This window comes from Mauremys reevesii, linkage group 6, assembly GCF_016161935.1.
Source record: "Mauremys reevesii isolate NIE-2019 linkage group 6, ASM1616193v1, whole genome shotgun sequence".
Taxonomy (NCBI): Eukaryota; Metazoa; Chordata; order Testudines; family Geoemydidae; genus Mauremys; species Mauremys reevesii.
Genome location: NC_052628.1, coordinates 51,602,216 through 51,609,243, shown reverse-complemented (window position 1 = coordinate 51,609,243; position 7,028 = coordinate 51,602,216).

Here is a 7,028-nt window from a genome sequence, read left to right as displayed (position 1 = left end):
GGAGTGAAGCAACCTAGAAGACTCTGAATAACCCCATGATGACCACTTCACTAATCTGGGGACCTCTCCAGCCCCAAGAGCAGACCAAGACTGGGAGGACTCAAGAGTGAATTAAAGCCCCACCTCTGCCTGGGTTGCAGATTCTGCATTGTGGCTTAGTTTATGTCTTCACTAGCAAAAGTGGTGTACTTTTAACCCATGTTAGCTGGCTGAGGTAAACTCTAGAGAAAAGTCAGGGGTTAAAACAGCTGCCTTGCCTTCACTAGGATTGTAAGACAGGTTATTTTAACAGGTGTACAGCATCTCCTTCCAGTGCACATACTCACCCTTGAAATACATCATGGTTCTTTTTACCAAAAATGCCTTTAAGTTACAGTAGTTATCACCGAGGATAGAACACTGTCTAAACTATGGGCAATCATGGCCACTTAACCATGGATTATCTACAGACAAGACAGAAGAGTGAAAGGCAAGGTGATGTTGGGACCCAAGCAACATACAGACTTGGGATTTGGGGAATACTCAGAAGAGCGGTCTCAATTTTTGGGGACATGAGCAGAAAGACAAAGTTCTAACTGATATATAGATGGAACTTGGAGCTGCTTTTAACAGCATGCAACAGAGGAGCAATGGCGATGACACTGGCTGAGTTGTGAGGTTTGTCCTCACTCCCAGAGGCCTGATACCCCAAAGTGCTGAGTGCTCTCGATTCGAAATTACATTAATGGAAGTTTTAGGGGTTCAGCACTTTTCAGGATCAGCTCCCAAAGCAAGCACCAGGCCCACTTGGTCCTAGAGAGAAAACTAGGAATAGGAACTGTTGAATCCGGATTGAACCTGGTGGGAAAGCAGACTTTTGTATGAGAGAATGGGAAACAGCATTGGTTGTTTCATTGTCCCTTTGCTTATCTTTCTACCTATGCATCCATGCACCAAAATATTGTAGCAGCTCAGCTCTGGTAATATTTTCTTTGATTTTATGATAAGTAGGTATAAAGACTCTAGACTGCAAAAAGCCATCACCACAAAACAAAAACAAATCCTCTGAGCTAACAAAATTCCATAGCGCAAGCTATTCTAAATCGACACACAACTTTTAAAAGTTAAACACTCAAATTAGTAAGTGTCAAATGCAACTTCAGCTGTGCCCTGCACCGCCTTCCCCAGTACCCTTCCATTATGACAGTCAGTTATATAATCATATACTCTAATTTACATAGAACCACCCTTCCCTTTAGTGCACAGTTTGTACAGTGTGCATTGTGGGTTGAAACCTGCAAGGTAATAATGAACCATCTAACTAAACAAAACCAAGTGCAAGATTTTTGATGCAAAGGTATTAGTGCCTCATCTGACATTTAAAAAAAGTATTGTAAACACTGTGGCATTATTCCTTTAAATAAAGCCATATATACTACATCATTACTACCCTAAGCACTCTGGTTACATATCCATCTGGTTGTGTGTGCATATTTGTGAGTCTCAATTTATTCACCATTGTATTATATGCACATCTACTACCCGGGTCTAATAAGTCATATTTCTTAAAAAGAGAATCAGCAAACTTCTGGGTTACTGACCTAACATAAAATGTTTTAAAACCCCACCTTTAATTTGATGCCAGGCTTTTTTGTTTTGTTAATTCTATATTAGTAAACTAAGCATCTCCTTGTACAGGAAGCAAAATCTGTAGCCTTGTTGCTCAGGGATAGTAAATAATAGGATGCTTGTAAGGAATAGAGAGGATTCAAGATTTAAAATGCCTCAAGAAACCTCTGGCCTGATTACAAATGCAGCACCTGCACTGCAGTTGTCTAATGAGGAATAATAAATTTTGTAGGCACTTCTACCTCCGACAAAAATCCCAAATGGAAAAGAAACAAATAGCAACACAATCCTCCATGCTGCCCTTTTGGTCAAGTGAACACTATCACCTGTGTGCTGCCTTGAGGTTGTTACTAGTCTTTGGTATTCATTGAGAGAAACCACTTTTCTCCCTAAAGCCCTGAACTGCTCACTAGTTTGGCTCTCAATCCCAACTGAAGCATTTAGAGTCTGTATTGGACACGGTCAGTAGTCGCTGCTCTTTTTACCTTAGAAATGAAATAAATTTGGACTAACCCAAAGACCTTTTGTAAATTCTTGCAAACAACTGTGTTCTCCATTTTCATTTTGATCAAAGATATTGAAAAAAATGCAATTACCATTACTCCACCCCACCCCCTTTTACTAGTCTATAAATAGTCTGTATCTAATTGATACAAGTTATCTTATAAATGAGTTTTAGGGTGATAAGTATCTGAGTAGGCCTGGTGGGCTACTGAGTCAGGGATGTCCGCAGATTCAAAACAAACAACTTTTGGATGTTTTTCCTAACTTCATTTCCAGATTATTGGAGGTTCCCATATCACTGCTTTCCAAGCTAAGTTAACTTAGACACTGGAAGCTTCTAGATTTTGTTTTTATCTGGGAATACAATAGGAACTGAAATGCTATGTATGTGCATTCAGACTAAGCAGTATTTGCTGGCTTTTTAAAAAAACCTTGACACTTCTGACTCATTTTCCTACAAAAGCATTGTCCAAACTTTTCTATCTCCCATGTATATATAGTCCACAAAAGTCAAAAGACTGATCGGGGGGCTAACTCCTTGAGTTCATGGAGGATAGGTCTATGGCTACTAGTCAACTTGATCAAAGATGCTACCTGATGCTCCGGGTATCCCTGAACCTCCAAATACCATATGCTGGGACTGGTTGACAGGATGGAACACTTGAAATTGCCCTGCTATGTTCATTTTGTCTAAAGCATCTGGTACTTGCTAGACGGACCATTGGTTTGACCCAGTATGGCCATTCTTATGGACAAAATTACCAACATCATGTTACTCCATCCTAGTACAAATTGCTATGACTATATACGAGACATCAGCTTGGCAAAGGCATGTACATTTTTAGTAATAAAAACAATCAATGATTTTTAAAAAAAATGTAATTAAATACTTCCATGCAAACACTGACAGGTTTATACCTTAAACTTTATGGGCTCAAACCTCAGCTGTTCAAAGTGCAGTCAAGAGTGGATGGAAAGGTAGCTGTAAGCAACTATCTGGTTCCCCAATCCTGTGCTGCGTTAACTTAGAGCAACTAAAAGCACTCATTGTGTTGTCCAATAATCAGTCTGTGCACTATATGCTCTGCCCTGCCCCTCCAACCAGAGTGTGACCCATATTCAGTATTTCTGGGGGAAGCAGCTGGCATTGTCACCACTCAAGAATTTTCGTGCTTTGGGAGGAATAGCTGGCTGTATGCTCTGTACCTTTCTAGATCCAGGGCTGCCGACTGAGTCCTGTATTTCCAGTGGCAGTGAAGTCACTGGCTAGCTTTAAAGTTTAACTATATTATAAAGCCTACATTAAAAAGTTCAATGTATACATGAGTTAGACAAGATTTTTGTACTGTGACAAACTTAAAAATACATTAGGGAGCTTGAGCACTTGCTTCGTGTTGCTAGATCTCCATTCATTCTCAGAGTGAGATAGGAAGGAAGGTCTTTGTTTATTTAAGCTACCTCTTTACTACTATGGACAGCAGAGAATTAGTGCCATTAAAAGTAATGGAGTGAGACAGTCTACGAGGACTGCACAGAACATTGGACACCTGCAAATTTTACCAATGTGGGCAATAGCAAACTCGAGGAATATTTTGGCTCACAGTTGAATGGAAGTTTGCATGAGATTAGAGCCTTCAACTTTAAACATATTCACCAAAAACAGCATGAGAAGGTGCTAATGTTTATTTGGAAGCACTGCTTTTCCTAATGAAGCCCAATTTATATGGTTCGAATGTGTCCTCTGTGGTTTACTGAGTGTGTATTAGACATGATGTAGCAATAAGCCTCTTTTGGTGTAAGAAGAATATCAGCAAGAAAAATATTGCTAAAATGGGGCTGGGGAGGACAGAATATTTACTGTTTTAATTAGTTACACATTGGTACAAATTCCCTACAGGAATGAACATTGCTAGCTCAGGGAATCTAGTTTTCTCTCCAAAAGCTGCATAATAATACTTATTCGCTATTGACAGTGTTAACAATATTTGGAAGTGACAGGGTAAAAACCTTGTCCCCAAAGAAGAGAGTTTCCTCGGGTTTCTGTCCTAATTGTCTGGACTGTAGAAGATTCCTGCTGTGTAGCAATATGGCTGAGCTAAGCAGAAAACAATTACTGAACTCATTGTGCTGAGCAGCCAAGTGTATAAAAGGGACTAAGAGGTAGGGAATTTTTAGCTTTGCACAAAGATTTGAGCTGTGATGAATATCGTGAGCCGGAAAGGATTTTGCTTAATCTATAAGAACAGTAGGTTGTTTGATTACATTTGATTTATGTTATGCAACTCCTTTATATTCCCCACCTGTTAAAAAAAGAGTTCATTTAAAGCATAGCTATAATTTAACTTAACCTATATTTTGTCACAGGCTGGTTATTTTAAAATTGCCATACATCTACATAAAAACAGGAGTACAGCTGTTCTTTAAAGCTTGTTTAAAAAGAAGCCAAAGAGAGAGAGAGAGAGAGAGAGAGACTCCTACTGGTAATACCTTGCATGTTAGTTTTCATTCCATTGCCATTTTTAAAAACATAGCCAAATTAGAAATTTCCCGATATACAAAAACAATACCACTACAGCATTAAAGAGAATAAAACTAATGCTGTTGTAGTTCGAGCTGAGTAGGAAATGATTTTCCCAGACCAGGTAAGTTTTCAACAAGGCAAATTCTTCAGGCGTAGGTTTTTCACATCCGATCACTCAAGCGGTCTTGAATTTCTGTCAAGACTTACACATAGATAACATCTCCTCTAATTTTCTAGATAAAAAAAAATCTAAGATGGAGCAACTAAAAGAAAATACCAAAGGAGCTAGATAACTCTTTGGTGCATACAGTCACTTCAAAGGAGTAAAAAACCTAGTCAATTATTCCCTTCAAAAACCACAAAACACCAGATCTAGATGGAATCTGGGTAGATTTACTTAAAATATTTAGAACACACTGACAGACTCAAACCTGCAATTATAATGGCCAAAGTGGCAGAAAATTAATAAACTGCAGTTACATCAGTAGTAAATAAGGAAGAGAACGACCCAGTGCATTGCATGTTGTCCATATCCACTTTTCAATACCATCCTTTATGTATTTATATTGAACTTTAGACACAATGAGGCTTTAAAAAAATCTAAATTAAATTCATAAAAGTATACATAAACAGGTGACCGAGGGAGGGTACAGCGGCAATAGTAAGAAGCATAAACTAACTTAAGCAAAGATAATGAGAGAGTAATCAGTTGGATTGGTACGTGAAACTTATTTTTCTCACTTTGGAAGAATAAGGTTTTGGTTTTGGATTTGGATACAAAAGACACTGTCCCTGAACTACAAGATCTGTTAGGTTTTATGTACAATGCTACATTACAGCTTAAACTCCGAAACTTTAGATCATAAGCTCTTCAGAGTTAAGACTACAGCCTTGATTCATTGATCCACTTTAATTTTGATTTCTACATATGCAATATCCCTATTCAACTCATTCTTACCAATGAGTAAGTACTTACCAATGAGTAAGTTCTTAGCAATTGAGTAAGTACTGGTGACATTAATGGGACTAAAGGATGTGTTAAAGTAAATTGCTAACTTGAGGCCTAAGTCTGTATTTTGTGATGCTAATCAGGGTCTAACCCATTTACAATATTTCTGTATTAAAAACAAGACCACTTTCAAGCTAGCAATCTTTTTGTCGTGTTTCAACTTGATACAATCTGAAGCTGTTAAAATATTCTAATCTAAAAAATGCAGTTTACAGTAAAATCCTGCCAAACCAATAAGGTTAGCACTACTGTGAAAACAGTAAACATTAATTCTCATAGCTATAAATGTAAAAATCAAAATTAAAGTGATTAATAATACAGCTGGTAAAGAGACACATTGAGTGAGAGACAGAGGACTATTGATCTGAACACATAATGTAGTTTATGGTACTCTATCTACGTGCATGAAGTGTGAAACTTTGTATGAGAGTTAATAATATGCAATATGATTAATCCACATGCAGCAGGGAAAACAGCTGCTGGGAAGCATACTGTAAAAAGAGATAAATTTATAGTACAACATTAAATACAGTGAGATTAAAATTAAAAAAAAATCAAGGTAGAATTAAAATTGCCAGGGTTTAGAGAGATAACTGAAGACTTGGTAAAAGAAGGTTACTGAATGAGGATCAAGGGAAGATTGTTGATTAAAAGGGTAATTCTAGTAGAATAACCACAGCAATTAGATTATTAAAGGCTAAAATACATTTTAAGCATTTGATGGCTCAGCACAGATACTTGAATCCAAGGAGTATAACTTCAAGAAAAGCAATTACTCCTCTTGCCTCCAGTCAGGCAATGATCCTGGCCTCCACTGGCCAGTTGTTAAATTTTCAAATGAGCACCTTCGTGCTTTCTCCCATGCTGCCCGTCACACATGGGAGGTGCTCCCCATTAACATCTGCCAAGTTACCTAACCTTCAAATCCCTCCTTTGCCGTGATGACTACAAAACCCCCACAACAACTGAAAATGGTTAAGCTGCTGGTGTGCAGAGATCACTGCCTATCATGCTAACTAAAAAATTGTCTCATTTCTTTGTACTCCCACATCTGTCTATATCTCCCTGGCGTCTTTTATAGTTTTTGAGAGTGGACTGTGTACAATGAGATTGTAAGCCATTTGTGACAGGGACCTTTTTTTTGTTCTGTGTTTGTACAATGCCTGGCACAATGGTGTCCTGATCCATGACAACTCCTAGATGCTATCACAATAGAAATAATTAATTATGCCTATCAAGTGTATTTATGACTCAATGTGTCACTTAAAAGTAAAATGGGCCATCTGAATTTTTTTTCTTTAATAACGGTCACCTCCAATTCAACGGGTTAATTAAGCACATGTCTAACTAAATCTGTGCATAGTACCACTGAATTCAATAGGTTTA